Below are 27,627 nucleotides of genomic sequence, written 5' to 3' on the forward strand. Positions count from 1 at the left end.
GGAAAAGAAGACTGGGGAACTGAAGGGGGGTTGATAGTAAGAGGAAGGGTTGGGGCCTGAGCCATGACTGTGGGTTGAACCAGGTAAGACAAATACAGGAAGTGCTGATTCAGGAGTTTTGGGAGGAGTCCACTCTGTATTGTGACAGCTGTAAACCCTTAGAGGAGATTTTTTTCCCCCTTTCACCAAATCCCTGTGAAATAGAGTTTCATCCAAGTCAGCAATTCTGCAGTAAATAGGGGCTGGAGCCAGAAAACAGCCAGAAGTGTTCTGGGCCAGGGCCCTCCCTGCCTTCCTGCCCACCCCTGCCCCTCCTAAGGGGACCCTGTACATTGGGGACACCTTTAGGCCTGGACTCTCTTTGGCCTCCCCTCCTAATCCTAGCACTTGGCACAGTTGCTCTACACATCGTAGGTGTTAAATAAATGTTTATTGATTCACTGACTGTCCAGAAGGGAGGAGGACATTTCTGTGCCCTTCTAACCGCTCAGGGAGTAGGTGGGGAAGGGCTAGAGGAGAAGCCTTTCCCCTCCAGGCACTCTCCTGAAGCGACCTGACCGATAAGGTGGAGGATGAAATCCAGATTTGGGACCAAGAGGCACCTGTGAAACCATCAGGTCCAAAGCTTTCATTTTACAGAAAAACTCTGACTGGGAGGTAGGGGAGAAAGTTGCCCCAGCCCAAACCGGCAGTGAATGTCAGAAATGGAATTTCAACTAAAGCTATTTGATTCTAGATACTGGGCTTTAGCTGCTAGACTAGGAAACTTGTCCAACATCACATAATGAGTCAGCAAGAGGAAGCCCCAGTTTCCAGCCTCTCCTTCTCCAGGGCCAGGATGTTGAGGGAGGGTCCAGGAGCAGGAGTGGTCATGGGATCTACTAGAAGGAGAGCCCAGCAGACCCCAACCTGTCAGACTCTCGTCCTCTCCAAGGATGCTAAGCTCTTGGAATTCCCTCATTCCAAGATGTGTTCTCCTCCACCTCCAAGCTTAGGCTCTCAAGCACTAGCCTAGCCAGGGTTCCAGGGCGCCTTGTGGAGTTCTCCTACTCCTATTCTCCATGCCTTTTCTCAGGATAACATAAGGGGGGTCAAGCCCACTCCCTCACAACAGAAATGTCCCAAATCTTCCCAACTTATTGGGCCTCCCAACCTTTCCCTGCTGGGCCTAGCTTAGAGAAGTAACTGGTTTAGGCTTCACCTAGGCCAGGGAAGCACAAGATGAGGAGAATCCAACACAGCTGGGGAAGGATCAGTAAGTGTGCCCTCTCCCTTTACCCCCAAACAGGCCATACCTCACCCCTTACCCCAGCTGCCCTTGGTCACCTGCTCCATGCTGTCTCATGCTTCTCATGTCAGAAAATTCATCTTGTTGTCTGACTCAATGCCATAAAGGTGGGCTTTTTCTCATTTCCTGATCTGATAAAGGTATGGAGGGGCATACTGGAGTTGGGTCTTAGACTCTTCTAAAAGAACCTTTCATCTTGACTCACTGATCAGAATCCCTACATCATTGTGGCCCAGAGTCTTTGCTCCCAGAACCCCCCCAACCAAGGGGCCTCCCCTGAAGTACTCCCAGCTGCCTGCCCTCCTCCCCATCATGGCCCCAGATCTCCCAGACCCAAAAGAGTGTGGGGAGCCCAGCTGCCTTCGAGGTGCATAACTCGGTCAGCCCCAGGGCCTGGCCAAACCACAGGTATTTTATGAGACATTTCCTGTTATGAAGATATTTCTGTGGGGATTCTTTCTGCTCTGTTCTGTTACTGCCCCCCACCTTCACACTCCCCACACATATTGCCTTGTCTCTCTGTGTCTGCCTCTGCCCTGATTGGTCCATATCTGTTCTTTATCTATCTGCCTCATTGGGCAACTGCCCCAAGTGTCTCCCTTGGGCTCAATCAGAGATGGGGTTGGGGTAGGAATGAATTGCCAAGCCTTCCCCTCTGATTCCCACCCTTCCATGTGGGAATGGAGAGCTAACAAGGTAAGTATGTGGGGCCAGGAAAGGGGTTGGTGGGACCCATATATCCACAGGCAGCCCAGTCTTCCAGTCTTTCTTCTACCAAAAGAAAAATATAATATCCAGAGCAAGGGAGGTCCTGTTTCCTCTGTCCTAAACAGTGCTTCTAAGGGATTGTGGGCATCTCTGGGGTGACATTTTAGGAGGAATATTGACAATCTGGAGCATGGCCAGGATGGTGAAGAAATTTAAAGCAACCATCTATGCCTTATGAAGAAAGATGGAAGGAAATGAGAATATTTGACCTGGAGAGGGAAAGATTTAGTGGAGATATAGTTGTCTTCAAGTATATGAAGATCTGCCATGTGGAAGAGATATATTAGCCTTGTTCTGTTTGACCCTAGAGGGCAGAACTAAGAAGCCCACAGAGGAATAGAGAGGAGGGGTGCAGCTTTAAAGGAGCTGATTTCATTTTTACATAAGCAATAAAGTAAAATAAATACATTTCTTGGAGAGAGACTATCTGTCTGAGATCTGGGAAAAACTAGAAAGTCACTTGGCAAAAAATGGGTTTATACAAGCATCTTACACTACTGATTCCAAAAGAATGTTTTGGGTTCAGCTTAAATTTAAAAGGTTACATCATGAAAAAATCTAACACAATCGATGAGGGTAACTTTTGCAACTATAACTAGAGGAAGGTCATTGAGAAGGTCATAAAAGTTAAATAGGTAATGCCAATTATTTGAATTTGTTTTCCAAAATTATTTCTGACATGAACAAAATCAGTATAGATAGAACAAGAAGGAAAGATGCTGACTTGTACAAATCTTTATGGATTTCTAGTAAAGTCTGGTATCTAAGATATTTAGGAAATAACACCAATATATAAAGACTAAGAACCATTCCCCAATGACCAAGTAATCAAAAAGTAGTCATAAATAGTTCTTTAAAAGAACCGTAGAGGGGGCAGCTAGGTTGCTTAGTGAACTGAGAGCCAGGCCTAGGGATAGGAGGTCTTGAGTTCAAATATGACCTCAGATACTTCCTAGCTGTGTGACCCTGGGCAAGTCACTTGACCCCCATTGCCTAGCCCTTATCACTCTTCTGCCTTGGAACCAATACACAATATTGGTTCTAAGACAGAAGGATATATCTATAGATATATAGATATATATATAAAGAACTGTAGAAATGAACAATCATTTGACTGCTCCAAGCTGCTAGTAAGACAAAAATAAAACAATGCTGAGTTTTCTACCTTATAACTAACAAATTGGCAAAGATGGCTAATTGTGTTGGAGGGGCTATAGAAAAGCAGGCATATACTACCCATTATACATAATACATAATTAAGGGGCTTGAATCAGTCTGATTCTGTAAATCAATATAGAATTACACACACACACAAATGACTACTGCTTCCCATTGATCAGAACTGCCCAACCAAGGATGTGGAGTAGTGAGCTCCTGCTGCCTAACCAGGCACATATTCCAAGGAGGTCAAAAACAGAAAGTCTCATATAATCAAAAATATGCACAGCAGCACTTTTTGCAGCAATCAACTCCTACCTCAATAACTAACTAGCTGAACAAGTGACTTAACTTCTCTCAGGCTTGGTTTGCTTCTCTTTGAAATGGAAATAATAAAAGCACCTACCTTTGTTTGTTGTGGATATCAAATAAGGTGATATGCATAAAGTGCTTTGTAAACCATAAAAGATTATGGAAATGTTTGCCACTGTCATTACTGTGGAAAAATAAAATGCATCAACCACACTGAAAACAAAACAACTTCCTATCAACCAGACTGTCCAACCAAGGATGCAGAGAGGTAAGCTCCCTGTCCCTGGAAATATTCAAGGAAAGGTCTATTAATGATTATCTAACAGAGATGGTGTGCAGGACGAGAGGTTGGACTAGATGGCCTCTAAAATCCCTTTTAGTTCTTTAAGTCTTGGACTCTTTGGGGGATTCTTCAACCCCAAAGTCTGGGAGCCTGGTCTCCTATTCAAGACTGCACCCCTATCTGCAAGAAAACTAGACCCTGGATTCCTAGAGGGACATCTTCATCCCCACCCCCCAAAAGACATTATATTCTTACTAGTTCCCCTTTCATCCACCCTCTGAGGCACTGGTCTTTAAGAGTTTCTGTGTCATGGAGCAGCCTGGTGAAACATATGGACAGCCCATAATGATGTTTTTTTTAACCCTTGCCTTTTATCTTAAGTATCAGTTCCATGAGTGACTTGCCCAGGGTCACATAGCTAGAAAGTGTCTGAGGTCACATTTGAACACAGGACCTCCACACTCCAGGTCCAGCTCTCTAACCACTGAGCAAGTCTGCCCCCAGAATGATGTTTTAAAATGCATAACAAAATATATTGGATTGCAAAGAAAACCAAATAAGACACAATGTCCCAAAAGTCTTAGTGAAGTGTTAAGATTCCAGAGCTTTGTAACTATCGTATTGAAATGCAATTACCAAAAGATGATTTTCCTAAAGGTGTTCACAGACCTAAGGTTAAGAACCCATGCTTGAAGGCCTGGTCGAGTGGAATCTGGATCCAGATTTAGCCATTTATTTGCTGCATAAAATTGGGAAAACCTTTCCCCCAACTTCCTTAGCATCTCAATGTCCTCCTCCACTCCACAGTTAGGGGTCAAGGAGAGGATGGACTGGATAATCTCAAGGTCCCTTCCTCATGGAACACTCTATGACCTACTGCCTGCTTATCCCCATTATCCATCATTCTAAGGGAAGCCGCTAGCTTGGGGGCAAGCAATACTGAGTCCCCCGACTACTGTCAGAACTGCCCAAGAACCATCTTATGGGCCAGGTGTTGGCCTGAGCTTGCCCTGGCTTTCTGGGACTCCCTTCTCCATCACCAGTTTGAACTCAGCCAAAGTTCCCCTGGATCCTTTGATCTTACCTCCCCCCCCCAGGACTTTAATCAAAGGTTCATCTAGTTGGGGATAAATCAGGCCCAGAATCTAATGAGCTGTCAGAAGGCCCACAGGCAATCTGACCACCCCAGAATCCTCTATCTTCTCCCTCGCACAGCCCAGTGTGAGCTTCAAAGGAGATTCCTCAGCCTAGCAAGTCTTTCCTGTGGTCATCCAACCCATCCTTCTGTCTCTAGGAAGGATTGATCCAGGATTAAAGAAGCTGTAGCCTCCCTCTCTCACCTGCCCCATATCTCTCTGTAATAGTCTCTTATTTCCATTAAATCTCTTACCAAAGACGAAGAAATCCTCCCTTCTGATCTGCCTCAAACTCCCTTTTAGCTATTAGTTCATGGTCTTAGCCCTGGCCTAAGAGACCAGGGGCTTAGGTTTTAAATTGGAGATGCATTGCTTACTAGACTTGGGCAAGTCACTTCCTCCCTCTTTAAACCTTAGTTTTTTCCATATATATATATATATATATATATATATATATATATATAATAAATGGGAATAATAATGCATGTTCTGCTGAAAGGAACATTGTTTTGAGCATCAAATGACAGAATGTACGTGAAAGTGTGAGTAGGAACGAGGCATTTTGCAATCAGGACAAAGTTTGAAAATTGTGACTTCTAGTGAGTGATTAACCCCCTGGAAGTTCTAAGCTCCCCTCTTAATTCCTACAATTGGCTTCTCATAAAATAATGGGAGGAAGCCTGTTACAGTAGAAATAGGGTAAGACCTGGAGTCAAAAGACCTGGGTTCAAGGCCAAGGTCCATCACAAGACACAGCCTTTTTTCCACCCCTAAGGTTTGATTCCCTCCACTTTAAGATTTAGATTAGAAGTGATAGCTTCAAGGCAGCTAAGGTGGCACAGTGAATAGAGCTCCAGATCTGGAGTCAGGAGGTCCTGGGTTCAAATATGGACTTAGCACTTCCTAGCTGTGTAACCCTGAGCAAATCATTTAGCCCCAGTTGCTTAGATCATGCCCTTCTGTCATAGAGTTGTTATCAAGACAGAAAGAAAAGCTTTTCCACATGAAGTGATAGCCTGGAAAAAATATTTGCTTCAAATATTTCTGGTAAGATATATAAGAGAACTAACACAAATATGATTCAAAATCCAGCAGATCAATGCTCAAAGAATATGAACAAACATTCTCAAAAGAATTACAAACTACTAAGTACCATGTGAAAAATAGTTCCAAATAACTAATAACAAAAGGAATGAGAGAAGAGAAAGTCAAAACAACTCTAAGATTTTACCTCACACCTATAAAGTCAGTAAAGATGACAAGAGCTGAGAATAGTCAACATTAGAGGAGTTGCAGAAAGACAGGCACACTAATACACTGTTAGTGGACCTGCAAATTGGTCCAACCATCTTGGAAAGCAATGTGGAATTATGCTAAAAAGAAACTAAAATGGTCATTCCTTTGACCTATCATAAGCCACCTCCCCCTGGAGGTCAAAGACAGAAAGAAATATCCCATATACACCAAAAATCTTAGCGGCATTTTTTTCTTTTTGTGATAGCAAAGAGTTAGAAATAAAGTGGATGCTCACCTATAGGAGAATGGCTAAAAAAATATTTTGATACATAAATGTATGGAATTTTACTGAACTGCAAGAAACAATAAACAGGATGCACAGAAGAGCATGGAAGTACTTAGATGAACTGATGCCAAGGGAAATAACTAGAACTGGGAAGCAAAATCTGAATGGATTAAAACAACACCAAAACAATGAAAACTGAATGCTGTGAAATTATAAGGCCCAAGTATGGCCCCCAAAAAGAGATGAAAATGTACTTTTCTTTGCAGAGGCTCAGGGCTATGGGTATGGAACACTATGTTTAATGTCAGATTCGGCTGATACAATGTTGGGTTGCTTTGCTGAAATGTTTCATCCTCTCTTTTCCCTTCTTTGGTGATGGCTTAACTGGAAGGGAAGGTAGAGGGATAGATTTCAAAGTGAAAGTGATATAAAAAAGAAAAGAAATATCAATAACATTTTTTGTTTTTTTTTTAAACCTTTACCTTATGTCTTAAAATTGATACTAAGTATTGGTTCCAAGGCAGAAGAGCAGTAAGAGCTAGGCAAGGGGGGTGAAGTGACTTGCCCAGGGTCATACAGCTGAGAAGTGATTGAGGCCAGATTTTAATCTAGGACTCTCTATCCACTGAGGTTTCTAGCTTCTCCCAATAAAGAAAAAATTTTTAAATAAAATGAGAGGGTTAGACTTAATCAGTTTTAAGGTTCCTTTTAGTTCTTGAAGTTAGTCAAACCTATTGCAAAACTTACAGGCATCAGGTAATGGTGGACATCACGAAGGACTTGAAGTCAGGAAGGCATGGGTGTGAGTAGCCAAATACCACTGGTAGTATATATTAGCTGCATTGCCCTGGCCAAGACACTTAACACCCACATACCTCAAACAATTCTCTACATCTTTTTGCTAGATCATGAACAATTCCATGTTCTTTAATAAGGAAATATTCCTTTACATTTACATGGAGCTTTAAGAGTTGCAAAGTATTTTTCATCTATCATTTCATTAGAGCCTCCTATCCATCTCGGTACTGTTATTCCCATTTCACAGAGGAGGAAGATGAGGCTCCAAAGAAGTTAACCATTTTTCCAAGGATATTACAGCTAGTCACTATCTGATATGGGATCTGAATGCAGGTCTTCCTGACCTCAAATCCAACACTCTAGGCATTATCATCACAACACCACAGGCCATGCAGCCTAGGATCAGCTGGTACTAAAAATATGTGAATTCATCAAAAAGTCTTATTAAAAAGCCCCCCTGCCTGTTACTTCCTCCCAGTTTCATCCTAAGCCCCTGCCTACCTAGCCCATCCCCAGACTTAGGTCTGGAAAGTACTTTGTAAGCTGTAAAGCCCTGCACATTATATATAAGGGATTATTGTTATTATTACTGTTATTCATTCCAGGAGGGTCTAGCTCAAAGGCAAGAAGGATATGGGAGGTAAATACCTAAAGTTCTTCCCAGCCCAAGCATTTCATCATTTCTACTTTCAAGCTCTAGCTCAAGTCCTCCCTCCTCCTCCTCCTGTGAATACTTAGGCTAATATTAGCCCCTCCTTTCTTGAAATCCCAGAACATTTAGCATATGTACTGGGGCCCCAGAAAGGTCCCTAACTGTTTCAAAAGTCTTATCTCCCTAACCAAGGCAGCCATGACTGGGCTTCCTCCTCTTCCCTGGCCCAGTGGCATAACACAATCTACGCTTGCCACACTGGAGAGCTGAGGTCAGCGGGACACCCTGTCTCCTGTTCGCCAGGCCTTGAGAAATGGTGAGGCCTCTGGCCAAATCAAACCCCGATTTTTAGTCCATCTCAGCTCAGTTATGGATTGGGGCCCTCGAGGGCCCTAATTCGGTGGGGATGTGAATAAACGGACTATTTTTCTGCAAGCTGCCTCTTGGGGAAGGATACTCCTCCTACCAAGTCTGGAGAGACCTCAAGAAGATTCTTTCTTTCTAGCTCATCTCTGGCACCATCTCTCCATTCCTTGACATATTCCCCCAAAGTTCTCAGGCTCTCCCCTCTCTCTGAGCCCATCTAATAGTTCCCAGACTTCCAGCCAACAGCTGGATTTTATAGGCAATGTATCTGGACAAGCAAGGAACAATGGAAAGAAATTCTTGGGCAACTCTGAATCTGAACAGCCTCTTCCCACCAGGTGGTACATCGATGGGGTCAGGACTTGGACCAAGTATGGAGTCTTGCAAAAGAAAAGGGAAAAGGGAAAATCTGTAGAGCTCTCTTTTTTCCTCAGCTCTCAGGCTCCAGACTAGTCCCTCCCAGGTTTATTTAGGAGTTGGGGAGAGCACCCCATCAGCCAAAAAAAAAGGCACCTAAGCAGACAAGCAGGATCTGCGAGCTGGGAAGAGGGAGAGAAGTAGTTCCAGGCAGAGTACAGGACGCAGGTTCAGGGTCAGCCCAAGACGCAGATGGGGACCGCTTGAACTGAGTTGGCCGGAAGGGGGCAGTCTAGGGCCGGAGGTGGGGAAAAACCACCTGCCAAACGCTCCTTGGGGAGGAAGAGAGAGTTCAAGCCTTTCTGCCTTTGCAGAGAACCAGCAGTTCCCCAACCTCCCTGGAGGCGGGAGCCTTTCTGCAGGCTGATGTCCATGATCCGGGCTTAGTGTCCCGGCTGGGCCAGGGGCTTAGGGGAGTAGCTTTTTGTACTGCGTCACCCCCCTAACCTAAAAAAATAAATAAATAAAAAAAACAGCCCAGGATCCAGAGAGGCTAGTGCCATGAAGGACGCTTGGGGTCTGGAGCTTTGGAATCCGGATTCTGGCGGCTGTCTGCAGGCGGCATGGGCCCCCAGACCCCGGACCCTAAAGAGGTAGGAATCGAGCTTGGAGCCTGTAGGGAGGCGGGCCCTAGGCACAGCGGAGCCGAGCCGAGCCGAGCCGAGTCGAGCCGAGCCGAGCCGAGTCGAGCGGACCCACTGCCAAAGGGGCGGTTGGGAAATAGTTTACAAATGAGAAAAAGCTGCTTCCGAGCTGGGTTTCCATTCAACCGCTGTCTACAGCGAGGGGGCGGGGGCGCCGCGGAACGCCAAGCCAACGAGCGCCTGTATCTTGCGACTCGCCAGCCAGTCCGCAGGCCGAGCGTGGAGTGGTCACTGGGGAACGAACCACGCGGCCAGTTTTCTCTGCAGCAGGAGGGAGTGTGGGGAGACAGCAGGGAGGACGGGCCTCGGGTACCAGATAGAGGGGAGTGACCGGGAAGAAACGAGCCAAGACGGCACGTACATACCTTTAAATTGGGGCACGGTTCCCAGAGATGCCACCAGTCGTGGGCCCTGAGGACAGAGAAAGGCCGAAGGAGTGGTGAGAATAGAGGCGTTAGGGGCAAAGGAAGGGAAGCTAATACCTTCTAGTTCCAACACTCCAAAGCAAGGCATACTTCCCCCTTTCCCCAGCAGCTTCCTTCTCCCATCTCAAGCAGAGGGGCCCAGGAATAGCCTGGAAGTTCTGGGAGCCCCTAGAAACTCAAGATGGACTGAAATCTCTCTCTCCTTGATTCCCAGCAGTTTTAAGATTACTTCAGAGATCTATGACCCTTCCCAGAAGGAAAGTCCTTTCCTCCCACCCAGACCTTTTAAAAAATTCCAACTTGAATTTAAGACTTTGGAGGGGGGGTGGGGGTCCATCTTCCCCTGCAGGGAGTCACAGGCAGGCCTTTGCCACTCTCTCCCCAACCCTCCATCTGTTCACATGGAAATTCTGACAGTTCCATTCCCCTGTAGTCACTGGTTGCCAGAAACCCTCAACAGCCTGGGTCCACAGTTTTGTGGGTTTGTTCCGGAACCTTGGGGCTGCTTCCCACCCGTCCCCAGAATCTTTCTTCTACTCCACCTTCCACCCTTCCCTTCCTCTCCTCTCCCTGAAGACTAGGACCCAGCCAAACCCCTCTCCCCACCCCCACCCCCACAATATGCTGTCTGTTCACTAAGCCTGGAATGCCCTCCCCACTCCTTTCATTTCAAATCCACCTACATTTATTAAACATCCACCAAGTCCTGGGGCTACAAAGACTAAAAGAAACAGTTCCCTTACAGTCTTCACTCTATTGGACTCCTGACATTTTACCCATCTTCTTAAAGCCCAATTCAGATTCCCTTTCTTCCAGGAAGCCTTTCCCTTATCTACTGCAACAGTTTCCTTTGAAGCTTTCTAACTTCTCTATCTTGCCATATTGTATGTCAAAGTTACCTGGGTTAATATCTTTCTCCCTTACTGTACTGTCAGCTCTATGAGGGCAGGGATGATGTCTAACCTAAACTTTGTGTCTCTCCTAGTATCAAGGACAAGCACAGGGCCATTGGCATAGAAATAATTTAGTAGTGATGATGATAATAATAATAGCTGACAATGAGCATGGTAGAAGAGTGGGTAGAGCCTCAGCAGAAAGAACTGCTGCCCTTCTGAGAATCAATCCTCCCAGTGCCCCAAGGCAGCTCTCCAAATTTTTGAGAAGACACAGATCTGCTTCAGAAAAGAGATATGACTCACTGAGAACTCCCTACACTGAAGAAATCTGAGGTCCAGTTAAAAAATAAAAACATCTGAAGTTTAAATAGCCAAAGTTGGCAAAGGGCTTATCTCATTTGGCCCTCACTGCATCCCTGCAAACTAGATATTATAGATTTTATTACAGTATTCTACAAACTCACAAAGATTAAGTGGTTTGGTCATAGAGGTAGTGTCCAAGACCGGATTTGAACCCATCTTTCAGATTCTAAATCCAACACTTAATTCAGTGTTTGTTAATATAATGAATGGAATTGCATTGACTCCACCCCATCCCTCTTCTATCCCTTACCAACCTCCCTAGTCCCCTTTAGTCCCAGTGCTATAGGCTGTTGCCAAATACTTTTGCTAAAGCAATAATAGGGCTAAATTAAAGGACTAAGAGGTGGAAGGAAAAGAGAAAGGAAGGGAAGGAGTGAGACCACAACCCACAGAATTCTGTCTCAGAACTTTCATGGAGAATTCTCATTCCAGGAAAGAATGATCCCTCTCCTCAACCTAAATCCTAAGCAGGAGGCTCACCTTAGGGCCCCAAACTTGTGTTAATGGCAGCTTGTGTCCCTTTTGGGTGTGAGAATATTGAGGATGGTGGTTTTCAGAAGTCTCTCTCTAGTGAGGTCTTCCTGCAGTCTAGAGACGTTTCTGGCCCTAATAGCCTCTTCTTCCAATTCTACATTAGATTGGCTACCCAGCCCAGAGTGGACTGAAGAAGAAACTGAAGAAGGGATGATGAATTTACATGGAGACAGATGGGTCCAACCTTTCCCTCCTTCTTCCCATGCTTCCCTGACCCAGATCATTTCAGAATTTCATATTAAATACCTCTCTAATGAAAGTCACAGAAACTCCTCATGCCCAAGTAGTCCCCAACCAGAGCTTGGGATGGGGGAGTCCTGAAAGCAACAACTTAGAGGAACACCAGCAACACCCAGCTGAATGGTCTTGGGCAAGTCACTTAACTTTTCTCACAGATGAGTTTCCTCATATGGGATGGGGGGGGGGGTATAGCACAATTCTCAGTATTGTGGTGAGGCTCAAATGGGATAATGTAAAACATCTTGCAAGTCTGAGAGTGCTACATAAATGCTAACTATTCTTATTAGAGGCAGCTGATGGTGCTGACAAAGTGTTGGACTTCCACTCAGAAAACCCTGAATTTGAATCCTTCATGCAAGCCAATGTTATCTCTGTCTTGTAACTTGTGGCTGGGTTGTGTTGTCTGTATGTGTGCATCTGTCTGCAAGCTTTTTCCGCTTTTGCCTTGGTGCTTGTGAGTATCTTTGCGCAGAGGCAGCTAGAGACCTTGGAGAAGTCAGGAAGACTTGAGTTCAAGTCCACCTTGGACCCAAGCTGGCTGTGTAAACCTGCATAAATCACTTAACCTCTCAGGGCCCCAGACAATTCTCTTAGGACTACAAGTGGCAAAGCAGGTGCCCACCAGAACTGCTAGAAGGAATTGGTTTCTGGGAGCTCACTAATGTGATGAAATCACATCCTCATCCTCCTCCTCCTCCTCCACATCTCTCAGTGTGCTTCCATATCTGTGTGTTTCCATCGGCCATTCCTCCTCTCTGAATGCACTCAGCATGTGGCTCCCTTCTGAGCCATGGTGGTGATGGAGAGGGACATGACACATCGGGCTTTTCCCCTCCAGTCTCAGTGATCACACCTGCTGCTGCCCTCTAATGAGTTGGTCAGATAGACTGAACGTGACAGGGTGCCTGGTTCACTGGTCTGGGTGGGCTGTAGCAGAGTGAGCAGTAGCAGGGGCTCTGATCCCCTCCCCTGCTCCAAGTCCCAATTCCAGAGCTCTGTGGTTGCCTCGGTTCCAAGACCACAAGCATTTCCTGCCCTAACATTTCCTGGTCTGGGCTACAGAGGTCCCAGAGGAACTTCCATTTTCCCCCAGGAGGACTGATGGAGTTGAGGTGCCTCACTAGCCCCCTCCCCCAGACTGAGCAGGCAACAGGCACCTACTTAACACTCCCAGCTGGCCACAATGGGGGGCATTGTTCCCAGCTTGGCTCCTCTAACCTGGGATGGGGGAGGGGCACAAGAGGAGGGGAGCCTACCCACTGACCCCTTGTCATCAAATAAGGCTCAACTGAACAAAAGTCTTCTTGTGGCCAGTTCTCTACAGCACCCCCATGTTTCCTCTTCCTCTGAACAATCCATCCATGTGTTTGAATTTATGAGGATGAGGAGCTGTCAGGTAGCCCAACAAAGTGGAATGGCTAGAGCACTGGCCTTGAAGTCAGGAAAGACCTGGGATCAAATCCTGCTTTAGATGATGATGTGGGACCATCAGCAAGGTATAACATTTGAGATCTAAAGGAACCTCAGAGGGAGCAGCTGGGTGGCTCAGTGGATTGAGAGCCAGGAGATCCTAAGTTCGGATCTAGCCTCAGACACTTCCCAGCTGTGTGACCCTGGGCAAGTCACTTAATCCCATTGCCTAGCCCTTACCACTCTTCTGCCTTGGAACCAATACACCAGCAGTTCTCAACCTCTCAATTTGTAGCAATGAAAATACATAATGCGTATCAGGTATTTACATTCTGAATCATAACTGTAGCAAAATTACAGTTTTGAAGTAGCCACCAAAATAATTTTTTGGTTTTGGGTCACTGTAACATGAGGAACTGTATTGCAGGGTCACAGCATTAGAAAGGTTGAGAACCACTGCAATATACAATATTGATTCTAAGAAGGAAGGGGTAAAGGTTTAAAAAGAAAATAAAATACAGAAAGGAACCTCAGATGCCATCTTTTGCTTTACAGAGAAGGAAAACTGAAACCCAAGAAAATGACTTATCTAAGCTCACACAAATAGTAATAATAGAGCCTGAACTTGAGCCCAGATGTTCAGTAAATGAACTTTAATTAAGCACCCACTGCATATAGGCTTTTATGCTCCTCAACTAAGAGATCCAAACTTGAGATTCAACATGGTCCCTGACTTCAAGGAGTTTACATTCTAGATGTTTCCTCTCCTTCTGATTACCATTCTCCCCTAAACCAATTTTTCCCTTCCTCATACTCCCTATTCCAGGGTAACTTCTTCGCATAAGCCCATCAGTATGGAAGAAACCCCTGCTTCCTAGATGGAGCCATTCTCCCCATCCTTAGTAGTAAGTTGGGGGGGGGGAGGTAGCTGAGTAGCTCAATGGATTGAGAGTCAGGCCTAGAGATGGGAGGTGTTGGGTTCAAATTTGACCTCAGACACTTCCCAGCTGTGTGACCCTGGGCAAGTCACCTGACCCCCATTGCCTAGCCCTTACCACTCTTCTGCCTTGGAGCCAATACACTGTATTGACTCCAAGATGGAAGGTGAGGGCTTAAAAAAAAAAGTAGTGAGTTTGGGAAAGGGGAAAGGGAGAGAGAGAAGATGGTGCTGAGATCTCATCAGGGCTCCATTCTTGCCACTCTTCTACCTCCCCTCCTCAGCTCCTTTCTCCCTCTCTACCCCCAACTCAAGCTCAGGAGGCCACTTGGGGACATTCCCGCTGCATTCCCTCAGTAAGTCGCCTGGATTTGCTGTGCTCCAGGAAATATGAAAAGAATGTTTTCCATGAGCCCAAGTCTCCTGAACTGGCCTTGGCCCAAGTGCCCACGCGAGGCTGTTTAGCCTGGGGCCTCCCTTCCACTCAAGCCAATATGAATCCATGACCTGGGAAGGAAGCCCTCCCCACACTCAGGGCTAGCAGTACCTTCTTAGACACCTCAGGGGGAGAGGCACTGGCTGGATGACTTGAAGAAATGAGATGCTGCTAGAATGGCAGAAGGGGGCAAGAGAAGGTGGGGGGAAGGGAAAGGGAGGCCAAAAAATCTTTCCAGATGGAAGAGACTTCCATGTCCTTCCCAGGGCAGAATCTTCTTGCAGCAGGATGAGAACTGAGCTGAGCCATCTCCACACATTGTCATCCCAGAGGGTCAGAGGCCAATGAATGGCCTCATCCACATCAGGGCAAGGGCTGTCTAGTGTGCCCTGAGAGTTCTCTGGGGAAGTCTTTTGCTATTTCACTTTAACCTGTTCCCAGAAAGGAGTGGAAGTACTGATTTGCTTTTCTGTGAAGGCTTCCCCCCCTGGAGACACCTGGTCCTAGTGGTTCTTTGGGTGGGACAACAGAAGACCTCACTGCATTCCACTCCCACCAAATCGTCTGAGACTAGGTTGCACATGGATCACAGGGCATCTCTCTCCCATCTCCTTGTCTCTAAAAACAATCCTCCCCAAACCTCACCTGCTAAATGGTTAAAGAGCTGGACCTGGGTCAGGAAGGTCTGAATTCAAACCTTACCTCGGATATTTACTCTGAGTGACCCTGGGAAAGTAATTTAACTTCTGGGAATCTCAGTTTCTTCATCTGTTGAATTCATATAAGAATAGAGAATAAAATTAAACATTATATGTAAAATACTTTGCAAATCATAAAGCACTATATCAATATGAATTCTTGTTATTGCTATTCAGGAATGCACGGACACATTGAGATCTTTTTCATTTTTACTGTCCCATCTTTTTTCCCACTCAAGAGGAGGAACCCCTCTAGCCTCTATCCCCCTGACTTCAGTCCCTTTCCCTAAAACCCTGTCCTTGATCCTCACCTAAATCTCAAATTCCCATCAGAACCAAGTTGTTTAAGACTTCAGCCCTTCCTCCCTCCTAGAATCCCATAATCTTAAGAGATGGAGAAGGGATCCTTGGCCAGATGTGGGTTGAACTAGATGGCCTCTGAGGTTCTTTCCAGCTCTGAAATTTTTGTTACACTGGAAAAGAAGTCAGTAGAACCTAGTCCAGCTCCTACCTAAGGCCAAATTCTTTCCACAATCTACAGAACAAATGGTCCTTTAGCCTCTTTCTTACTACAGACCTGCAGCACTGAGAGACTCATTACTCTCCCAAAGCAACCGATTGCATGTTAGTAGGAATTCTTAGGAAGAATATTATATTGAGCTAAAATATACCAACCTGGCATTTCTCCCTATTGGTCCTAGTTTTACCCCATTCTGGGTGGGCTAGAAAAAATTTACTCCCTCTGCAACATGGCAGCAGGTTAGATCTTTAGAGATGGCTGCCATGCTTCCCTTTGTCTCCGTACATTCAATTTGAACACATAGCCCTGAACTCTAATCTCTAAGGGAAGGAACATAGGAATCATAGATTTAGACTTAAAAGGGACCTTAAGAGCCATTTTGAACAAAACTTTTGATTTTACAGATGAAGAAACTGAGGCCCAGAGAGATTGACAATTTCCCCTAGGTAGTATCAGAGGTGAAATTGGAACCCAGGTCCTCTGACTCCAAATCCATTGATCTATTGGAACCCAGTAGGTATGAATGGGAGATACGGAGAACAGCTGATAAGAGAGCAAAGGGCAAAGATTTCTTGATTCCATTTACTTCATCCAGTCTTTGGGATCATTCCTTTTCCTCTCTGGGTGTTTCCTCAGGAGTGATTTCCAACTTTCAGCATCAATGGATTAGATGACCTCCTAAGGCAGTGATGGTGAACTTTTTATAGACCAAGTGCCCAAACTGCACCCTCATGCCACACAGGAGCTGCCCCACCCCTTACCCCAGACAGGGGAGGGAGGAAGTGCTCTCATTGAGCTGTTGGGCAGAGTGGTGGGTGACGTGAAAAAAAAGACTAGTGGAGATGGGGAAGGGAGCAGACCCCTCCTCAGGCATGAGTGCCATAGGTTCACCAATATGGCCCTAAGGACCCTCCCAACCTGAGTCTACATTTGCCATCCTATAATCTTGCCTGCTTCTTTCTCCTCCCCATCATCTCCTCTACCTCATCACCATAACTCCTTTTCCCCCTTCCCTTGCTTAGATTCCCTTTGCCAGCTATGATGGGCCCCCACCAAATGACCTCATCAAGAGAACCAGCTAGTGGTTAGGGCAAGAAGCTGTGGACCTGAGATCAGTGACAAGGGAAGTGGTGGGAACCATCAGACAGGGCTGGGTCTTGAAAATCTGCCACATATATCAAAGGCAGCTGCAGAACTAGTGATGAGGTCACCTTTAGGGATTGGGGGAAAGAGGTAGGAAAGAAGGAAGTAGGGAGGGGGTATTGGAATAAGGTCCAGAGGGACCAGCTAAAAGTTAATTGGATACCTAACAATATTTTCTGCCACAGAATCATATTTAGAGCCAGAAGGGACCTTAGTAACTATCTAATCCAAGTCCCTCATTTTGCAGATGAGGAATTTGAGACACAAGAAGTTAAGGGACTTGTCCAGGGTCACAGAGCTGACAAATAGGTGGGGATGGGTACAACAATGGTATATTCATGGAATCATGATCTCAAGGTTAGTACTTCTTCCATCAATCTATCCCACTCCCCTTAGTCTTAGGGGATTCTTGTCTATCAATCCAACTGACCACAGAGGACCTAACTATTGTGTTCAAGGCCTTCCCTGGAATCTCTCAATATTCTATAGGGGTTCCTGTGCAGCACTTAGGCTGAAATCTGTTAATTTCTTGACCTTAGACCATAGCCCACCCACCTCCCTTTTCAGCTATGTGGAACCTCTGTTTCTTTCATTCCATTCCTTGGGTCAGTAAAGAGGCTGCCGCCCAATTACAGATACCCTACAATTAGACCCAGCCATTATAGACAGCACAGGCACTACCTGTTCTCCTTTCCATCACTGTGGCATTATCATTCCCACATAAGGAAGAGCTGGGCTACCTTATTACAGAAAACACATTGCTACTGTCAAATCACAGCCTGTACAGGTACCGGGAAATTACTGTATTCAGTATTCCCTTCAAATTGTTACTACCTAGGTACATTATTGTTCTCTGTAGCCACTATCTAACTACATTGTTATTCTATACCTATTGGCGCATATATATATATTCTATTGGTTACATTAATATATTGTATATAGTTATAACTTAACCATATCTTGTTACTATATAGATACATTATTGCTGCCTTATACTTATAGCATTCTTATTGGGCTACACTATTATCCCATACTTCTCTCTTTTTTTTTTCACATTTTACTTATTTATTTAACTCCTCTCCAAAATGTGATTTCATTAATGTAGGGGAATTCCCTATTAGGAAATTTCCAGTTGGACAACTATCTATATGCCTGGAACCAAGAAGATGAGTTCAAAATTATGGTATATGATGGCAATAGAATGTTATTGTGCTGTAAAGAATGATGAACTGGATGATTTCTTTAAGAACTGGAAAGACCTACATGAATTGTTGCAGAATGAAATAAGTAGAACCAGGAGAGCACTATAAACAGTAACTGAAACACTGTGGGATGATCAAATATAATACACTTTGCTACTACCAGCAATACAATGATCCAGGACAATTCTGAGGGACTTATGGGAAAGAATGCTATTCATATCTAGAGAAAGAACTGTTAGAGTAGGAATGCAGAAGAAAACATATAATTTATCACTTGTTTATTTGGGTATGTTTGGGGTTTGGGTTTATAAGATTATTCACTTATGAAATGAATAATATGGAAATAGGTTTTGAGTGACAATACATGTATAATCTAGTAGAATTGCTTGTCAACTCTGGGAGTGGGGAGGGAAAAAGAGAGGGAGACAACATGAATCATACAACCTTGGAAAAGTCATGTGTAAATTTGTTACTGGAATAAAATAAAGGGGAAAATTTTTTAAAGACCTGAGTTCAAATCCAGCTGCAGATACTTCCTAGCTGTGTGACTGCACAAATCACCTAACTTCTGACTGCCTGGCAAAAGGATCCACTGGATCCCCTGGAAGCAGAAGTGGCAAGCTACTCCAACATCCTCATCAAGAAAACCTTATAGAAAGTTATAGTCCATGGGGTCATGTAGCGTCAGACTTGACTGAATGGCTGAATAACAACTGTAATTTATAGTCTTTAAGGGCTGCTTAAAAGGTTACCAAAAGGTCCCATAGAGGCAAGACTCAAACCCAGGTCCTCTAGACCACAAGGTTGACCCTCTCTTCATTCTGCCATGAAGTCTATTTATATTCTATTCCATGGAGGATTCAAGTCAAACGATCATTTCTTAAAAGTCTGCTCTGGCATTGGCATTGTACATTGCCTTTTGGAGGAGAGGAAATAGTTGGGGTCCAAACTTGGAGAGAAGCTCCCTTTACAAAGTACCTAACATCAATTCAGAGTGGTGCCAATGGGGCACTGAGAGGTGAGGTTATTTGCCCTGGATCACATAGTCCAGACATGTCAAAGGCAGGACCCTAGTTCTTCCTGACTCCAGAACTGACTTTCTATGCAGTAAGACATGGTGCCCTTTGAGGACTACAAAGCCAGAAATGAATCAGTCTCTACCCTCAGGGAGCCTCTATATTACAGTTACTACCAGCACACATTATTACCTCTCACGTCATTTCTCAGGGGGTTCATTACTCCTCTACTTACTTGGAATTCCACTACTCCCAATGACATACTTTGGGGTCTGGTTCTAGGTAAAAAGTCCTCGACTATAAATAGTCTCCTATTTGTTCCCTCCTCTCTGCTCATAAAGCCACCAGAGCAGTTCAGGTCCTTATCGCCTCTCAGGACTACTAGACGGCCTCTCTGCCTCCAGTCTCTCTCCTTTTTAGACCAGTCTCCATACAGTGAGTGAATGAGTAAATGAACAAAGATGCCAAAGTAAACTTCCTAATTATGGCAAGTCTAACTATGTTCTTTTCTCACTCAAAAAACTTCAGTGACTTCCCATTGTCAACAGGATAAAACAGACACTCATGGTCCTGGCATTCAAAGCCCTTCCCAATATGGTGCCAATCTATTCTTGCACTTTATTTCATACTACCCTCTTCTTCCCTGGCCGTGAGTACTTTACACTGGGACTAACCTGGATTGATAGCTGCTTCCGGATTATATCCAGTATTCTATTGTTCAATGCCTTTGCACATGTTGGATACCAGAACTTGTTTACCTGTTAAAATCTCCTTCCTTTAAGGAACAACACACCTCCTCCACAGAGCCTTCCCTGGTTTCCCAGCTAGAAGTTATCCCCTCCTCAGAATTAGAAGGGACCACAGCATCCACACAATTCAACATGTTATTGAGCTGGAATTCTGTCTACAATATCTACAAAATGGCAGTTTTGTTATAGTCTCCACTAAATACCACTGGTGATGGGGAACTCACCACCTAAAGATACAACACAATTCACTTTGTGATAGCTCTGGTGACTATATTGAACCTCTCCAGCTCTAAGACCTTTGCCATTATCATAGTAACATATTCTGACTTTTGTAATTGTCATTTCTGTTTGTATCTTATCCCCCTGCTGTGTTAGGAGCACCAGGAAGATAGGGACAGAAGATCTATCTAAATATATATATATGTATACATATATATATATAGTTACACACATATAGATGTGTACAATTTTGTTTTGATTTTTTGTAGCCCCATTGAGAGGATATGCACATAGGAAGAGCTTAATATAAGTTTGTTGAAATGATTTAAGTTGAATGGAGTTGAAAAGTCTGTCCTAACTCTAAATCTGTGATACTCCACTGTCCTGGTCTCTCCCTTCTCCCTCCCCTGCTCTTACCGATATCTCTGATAGGAAATGAGAACAGAACACTACCCAGGTTCTTCTTGAGTATTCCCCATCCCACTCCAACACTGATGAGGGACAAGGTCTGGGGAGAGCTGAGTAAAGGAGACAGTGGGTAGTGGTGGTAGAGGCTTGTCATCTCTCTGAGAATTGGGGAGCCCAGAGGAGATTTAGGAAACACTGCCTATTCCCAGGAGCTCTTTTGTCTCTGTCTCTCTCACTCTGTGTCTCTATCTATCTCTGTGTGTGTGTCTCTCCCCACCTCACCTACACACACACTTTTTCCATCCCTCTATCTCTGTCTCTCGTCCTCTTTCCCCACTGTCTTTCTTTCTTCTCCCTGTTCTGTCTCTGCCCTTGTTCCCATTTGTTTCTTTTCCTCTTTCTCTTTTTCAGTTTCTCTGAACCTCTATCCCTCTGTTCCAGTCTATTTCTTTCTGTGTCTTTCTGATATAACAAGTATTAAGTGCCTACTATAAACAAGTCACCATCTTTCCCATATCCTTCCCTCTGTCTCTGTCCTTGTTCTTCTGCCCCTCTGCTCCCTGTCCCTAGGTCCCATTCTCTATCTGGCTCTTTCCTGTCTCTGGGTCCCCCTGGTTCTCTCTTCCTGTGTCTCTGTACCTCAGTTCCATTCTCATTCCTGTAGATCTCTCCTTCTGACAATTTCCATTTCTCTTTCAAATTCTCTCTGACCCCTCTTCTACCCATCTGTCGATCTCTCTTTCCCTTTGTCTTCATCACACTATCCTCAACTCTCTGTTCCATTCTGTCTTTTAAAAGAAAAAAAGTAAAGATATCAGTGGTGTTTAGCTTTCAAATCAACACTATTATCCAGCAAATGCTGAAAATTTGTAAAAATGTAGGTCAACTTCCATTGAACAGCTATTTTTTCCTACTGCTGTGTCCCTCTAGCCTTCTGATTTCCTATCTCTCTGGCTCTTTCTCTGACTCTCCATCCAGTCCATCTCTCCATCTTTCTTCTGTCTCTCTTGGATACCCTGACTTCCAGCAGTGAGTGGCTGCATCTGTTTGGATTGGTAACAGATCCCAGGAAATTCACAAGTGGCCAAAGCACTCTGGGCTTTTTTTTTTTTTTAATGCATAAAGCCTGTGGAAAAGGCAAATGCAGAAGTGCACATTCATGCAGTCACACATACATTCATACTCACAGATAATCATTTATCCACACAAGAAGAACCCTCTTCACACATATCTGTACCCCTTCAGACACATTCTCACATGGCTGCTCACTCAAGCACAAACCTAAATGTATATTCATTCACTCACATCATCCTCACAACCTGACCCACATAAACAGAGCAGCACTCTGCTATGATTAGGTCCCTCACGGATGCATACAGGCATCATTGCACTGACTCCCTCTTCTCTCTCATCTCCAGAACGTCTTCACCACACCTCTGATCTGTGAGGCAGGAGCCCCAGCAAACCCTACCTGTGTGGCATTGTGGAGGCCTCAAAGGCTGGGACAACCTATTCACAGGGTCCCCCCTCCCTGCCCCATCCTCCCAGCCCATCCTGGGTGGACAGACTAGACTGACTCTCCCAGGAGTGACAAAACCTTTGCCAGGGGGAGGAGGGGGAACTAAGGACCCTCTCCTCTGGGCATGTGCCCCAGCCAACTGGAGAAGCAACTCTGAACTGACTTTTGGACTTAGTATCAATGGGGACTGGCAAGATTGTCAGAGAGGGGCTGGGAGGAGGCCTCAGGCCTTTGCCTCACTGAATCTAGCTCCTAAGACAGAAGGAGAAAGACAGGGAGGACTGGAGGATTGGCAGTAATTAGACCTCAAGCTGACAAACCAATTTAGGGATCTTTCCCCTCCCCCTTCCTCACAGACACATTCATTTCATTTTTTTCCCTTTCCCTCTTCTCTGAGCCAAAGAGAGGAAACACTCATTTTCACTGCAGTGGATGGACTGAAATAGGAGACGGTGGCGCTCAGTGTGTGTGTGTGTCTGGGTGTTAGGATCTGTGTGTGTCTGCACGTGTGAGTGTCTCTGCTGGACCCAGGAGTGTGTGTGTTCCTGGATGATAAATGTCAGTGTGTCTGTGAGAGATTCTGGGTAAAGGACTGAGTCCATTTTTCCTTCCCTGCAGGTTCCATCTCTAAACCTGATCCACTGCCCTGACAGTGCACTTCTGATACCAGACTCCCTGAAGTCACCCCAGTCATGCTCCTGTTTCCTTAGGCACAGAGACCCCAGTTCTTTTCAGAGAGTTCTGAGCCCATCCTTCCCTTTGCCAAGCCCCCTGGAAGAATTTGGAAGAAAGAATTCTAACACATTCACATTCATTGTCTCTCTCTCTTTCTCTTGGTCTCTGTCTTTGTCTCTTTTTCACATGCACACACACATACACAACCTCCCCCATATGGTCCAACTTGATACAGGAAACAGGATCACTGGGAGACCCTTCTTCTTTTCCTCTGCATATTTGGTTGGTTTGGGTTCAGTTCAGTTTGGCATCAAGGAGCTGGATAAAATGACCTCAGAGGGCTCTATGCCCCCCCCTCCCCAAACTCATTCATCATAACAGACTTGAGACAAGTACATACATTCTGGGGCTCCCTGCACGTCCTAGGTCCCCTGTTCTGGGCTAGCTAAGTTTAGCTAACTCTGAGCAAGTCTGGTTCCCTGGCTTAGCTCTTGAGACTCCACATAACTTCTGGCCTTCCAAGCTGTCTGTCCTCTAAGTCCCCATCTCCCTCCTGTCCATAGTCCTGGGTCTCACCCCAAGACTGCAGAGGGAGGGGAGGCAGCCCAGCATTCCACAGAGCCCACAGTCACCCAGCTGTGGTGGGCTGAAACCAGGAAAACAGCTGGAGAGCTGGACTGAAGGGGGGGGGGCAGCACAGAACAACAGAGAAACTTAGAGACTTGGAAGAGAACTAGACATGAACAGAAAGACAGAGACAGGGAAAGAAAGAGTAGATAGCAGCAAAGACCAAGAGCGGTTGGGGCTGAGACCCATACAAGAAAATGGGAAGAAGCTGTCCTTACTTATGTCTGGGGCAAGAGTGGTAGGAAAGAAAGGATGCTGCTCTACCAATCCTCCTTCCACTCACTAGTCCCTAACTGAGGTCATTTCATGTAAACCACCACCCTCAGGGTCCTTGGAAACAGGCAGAACTCAGCAGTCCTGGTCACTCCAGTTGTTTCCAGTGGCAGATGCTTACATTTTTGGTTGGAAACCCCTAATGCATGGAAGCCAGAAAAGACCCTCAGGCTAGTGGCAGCCCCACTCCAGATTTCTAACCATCCTCTTCCAGCAGCAATGGGAGAAGGGGAGGGCCCCTCTCTCATGCTTACCCCTGGTTTGATCCCAGTTGGTGAGGTGAGGGCTACTTTGGGCTACTACCTCCCCCAGTCACCTGTTTACCTCTCTCCCTAACTAACCTTGCACCCTGACCTCCAACTCTCACACAGACCCCCTGCTCGTGGCCCCCAGTTCCTCAGATACCTAGCTCTCGGGTTCCCTGCTCACAGCTCCTCACTCCCCCTCCATCGTCTGGTCCCAGGCACAGCAAACCCTTTCCTAGCTCCACTTCGTGACCTCACAGGTCTCCCAAGTTCTCTGAACCCAGGCCTAGCTCCCCCTCTTCCTGGCCCCGCTCCTCCTGCCCTTGGCCCCAGTCCCAGCTCCCCTTCTCCTTGGCCCCCACATCCCGTGCCCCTCGCCCCGTTCCCCAGCTCCCTGTCCCCAGGCCCACCTCCTCCCCCCACCCCTGGCTCCGCTCCCGGGGCCCCTCTCCTTGCTTTCCTCTCCCCAACCAAGTTTCCAGCCACTCACTCTCCGAAGCCCGGAGCCGTCGGCTAGGCTGAGTCCCAGCCGGGAGAAACGTATTGAAGGCGGGGTGGGCGGGAAGGCCAGCGCTGCGGGGCGCTCAGGCTGACGTGGGGAGTCTCCCGCTCCTCGCAGCCTCCCCCCTTCCCACAAACTCTTACATTTCAGTCACCCCAACCTCCCTCGGGCCCAATCTATCCTGGACCCCTCACCCGAGAAGAAAAAAATAAAAACAAAAAAAAACACTTGTGGTCCGAGGGCAGAGCCTCACTGTCCCTCCGCAGCTCCACCTCCACTTCGAGTGGCGGGGACCCAGACTTCCAGGCTGCTTGGCACTCAGCAGGGAAGGGGTAGCCCTATAGTGGTGGCCCCGGTCCGTAACCCATCCGAGAATACCCCTCAGGCCAGGGGCCCTGGGCGTCCAAGCTGACTGGCGCTCGATTGGAAGGAAGCTGATGCTCAGTGCCCAGCGTCCCTGTCAGGCGTGGCAACTTCTCTGTGCCCAGCTTGGACCATGCCTTCTGAGCTCCGAGCCACGCCCTTCTAGCCCTGGGTATTCGGAGTGGGCGCTTACCTGGACTGACTGTCACTCCGTGGGTCGGTCAGTTCGCCCGTCCGTCGGGCTGGGGCCGGGATTGCTCACGCTCCCATGGGGCCTCCCGGGGCCCCTGAGGAGCCCGGCCCGAGGCCCGCAGCAGCCCTGCCTCCCTCCCTCGGCGCCTCAACCCTTTAGGCACACAAGGGCTCAGATCCTGGATGTCGGACTGAGCCGAGCCAAGTCAAGCCCACGGGATCTGAACCGGGAGGGCCGGGCGGGTAGGCGGGAGAGCGCCACGGGTTCGGGGAAGCTGAGAGGAACGGGTCTAAGCGGACCCGGGCCGGGGCCTGGCAGGGCAGGACAGGGCAGAGCCGGGCAGGGCAGGGCAGGGCAGGGCAAGGTCGGGCGGAGCAGGGCAGTGTGGGCAGCTCCCGAGCCGAAGAGAAGCAGACGGCTCCTGCTGCGGGAGGTGAAGGCTAGACGGGACAGAGGAAAGGAGGGAGGGACGGAGAGAGAGAGGGAGGGGAAGAGGGGGAGGGAGGGAGCAGGAGCGCAAGATGGGGAGAGGGAGGGGAAGAGGGGCTGGAGCTTCGGGTGAGAGCCAGGAGAGGGGGCTGCGGCGGCAGCTGTCTTTTTTTTTTTTTTTTAATTTCCTAGGTCTCCTAGGTCTCCGAGGTCTCCGTTTCTCTGACGCTCAGTCTATCTAGTGCCTGCCTCTTGTTCTGGTTGATTCTTCCACCGTCTCTGGTTTTTTGTTTTTTTGTTTTCCCCAGTGGAAAAACCCTTTTCATTGCCCGGGATTAGACTGTTTTATATTCAGTGCCCAAGGCTTGCAATTGAGGTTAGTTTGGTGGTGGGGAGGATCCTGCCTGGGTTCTGTTCTTTCTTTGACTGAAGCCAAAAGTTCCCTTGAAGAGGCTATCACCTAAAGATTCTTGGACCACGTATCTTGAGGCACTTCTCATCTCTCTCTGGGCTCCTAGTCTGGCTCAGTTCTCTGAACCCAGTGAAGATTAAAGCCTAGATTCCTCCTCAAGAGTTAGGGGTTCCAGATTCTCTCTGCCTCACCAGGGCCATGGGAGGATGCCCTCAGTCGGTCTCACCCTTCAACCAATCATGGGAGACCTGCCTGAAAGGGCCAAAGGAATGTTTCATCTAGTCTAAGGCACTTGAAACGGAGCAGCCGACTTCTGAGCACTCCCTCCGAAGTCCACTGAGGCTTCTTTCCTTTTCTCTCACCCAAACTTCGGATACTTTGGTTTCAGCAATTACCTCCTTCCCCTCAGCTGTGGACTAACCAGGGGGCTCTACTCTACTGCCTACCTCCCCTCCCGGGATTATTTGATCTTTTTCCATATACTTCAGTGATCCTGAGGTCAAGGGGCTTGAAGAGTTCACATAGAAGTCAAAAGGTTACAAGAATCAAGTCTCTAAAATCCATTTCCTTCTATGTCTCTCCCAACTCCAGCTGAAGTCCTGGAGAGATGCAAAAGTGGGGGTCCCAGGGAACTGGGCTGAACTAATGGAAAAGTGACATCTTGAGAGCCAGGCCTAGACATGGGGGTCCTGGGTTCAAATGTGGTCTCAGACACTTCCTAGCTGTGTGACCCTGGGCAAATCCCTTAGCCCCCATTGTCTAGCCTTTACTGCTCTTTTGCCTTGGAACCAATATACAATATTGATTCTAAGATGCAAGGTAAGGTTTGTTTGTTTTTTTTGCAAACATAATTGAGGCTCGAAATCCCAATAGATAATGGCTTATTAGAAGGGCTCTTTGATGTGGCCATGAAGAACTGGTAAACACTTCCCTGGGTCTCTAAATGCTCTTACCACTATTTGGTTGCATCTGACAGGAAAGAGAAATAGTCCTGTTCTAGGTGGGGAGAACTTGGGCCCATTGAGAGGCCTCCAGGGTAGTCAGAGGTTTATGAAGCTTTATTACTTGCCATGCTCTGGGGTTCTCTTCTTTAGAGCAGTCAGTAAGTTTCTCCAGGCCAGATGAGGAAGAGGAGCAGCTGGGTGGCTCAATGGAAGAGAGCCAGGCTTAGAAACAGAAGGTCCTGGGTTCAAATATGACCTCAGATTCTTCCTAGCTGTTTGACCCTGGGCAAATCACTTAACTTCAATTGCCTAACACTTGCCACTCTTCTGCCTTGGAACCAATACGCAGTATTGGTTCTCAGAAAGAAGATATGAGTTTAAAAATATATAAATGTATGAGGAAGAGAATCCAGGCAGAGGCAGTTTGGTGTATTGAAAACAGGTCAGATCCTATGCCAAAACAGTAGGAAAATCATAGGTTTTTTTTCCCCTTTCTGTTGGTGGGAGAAACCAGAGTAAATATTCCAGAACAGTCTTCTGCCCCATTCCCATCTCTGGAGTCTAAAAATGCTGTGGCTTTGTTACTGTCAAATAAAAGGAGACAATCTACTATGGACCTCTCTCTGGGTTCTTCTGCCCTCAGATCTAGAAAGTCAAAAGTGAAGAGATCCCTCCACACATCCCCACCCCATTCACTTCCCTTGCCCCAGGTTTCCTTCATACCTCTACAATTCTTCCTAACCAACAAAGAAGAAAAATCTGGGCATCCTAGTCCCAGTGAGGGGTGCCATATCCCTTTGGGGGTGTGGTTTGGAATCTTGGTTTTGGAGCTGAAGTGAGGGGAGTCCTGATTAGTCCACCCTAGGCAACAAGTCTGTGCTATGTGTCCTGTGCTCTTGTCTTTG

The 27,627-nt window shown here is 46.5% G+C and overlaps 1 protein-coding gene across 5 annotated transcripts in view; it reads right to left on the reverse strand.

Annotated features, from left to right (window-relative positions):
• The window catches only part of COL8A2 (collagen type VIII alpha 2 chain), a 37,072-nt gene extending 11,589 nt beyond the window's left edge, over positions 1-25,483 (reverse strand). For 2 of the 5 annotated variants that reach the window (XM_007492805.2, XM_007492801.2), the window contains exons 1-2: positions 24,938-25,483; positions 9,710-9,755 (exon numbers count right to left, since the gene is read on the reverse strand). The gene's annotated coding sequence lies outside the window, so the exon portion shown is untranslated. Of the gene's footprint in view, positions 1-3,620; positions 3,712-9,709; positions 9,756-24,937 lie in introns of those variants that run through there. The other 3 variants (XM_056795144.1, XM_001380654.3, XM_056795145.1) reach the window with 2 other exon arrangements.
• Between the last annotated feature and the right edge of the window lie 2,144 nt (positions 25,484-27,627).

Source organism: Monodelphis domestica, chromosome 4, assembly GCF_027887165.1.
Source record: "Monodelphis domestica isolate mMonDom1 chromosome 4, mMonDom1.pri, whole genome shotgun sequence".
Taxonomy (NCBI): domain Eukaryota; kingdom Metazoa; phylum Chordata; class Mammalia; order Didelphimorphia; family Didelphidae; genus Monodelphis; species Monodelphis domestica.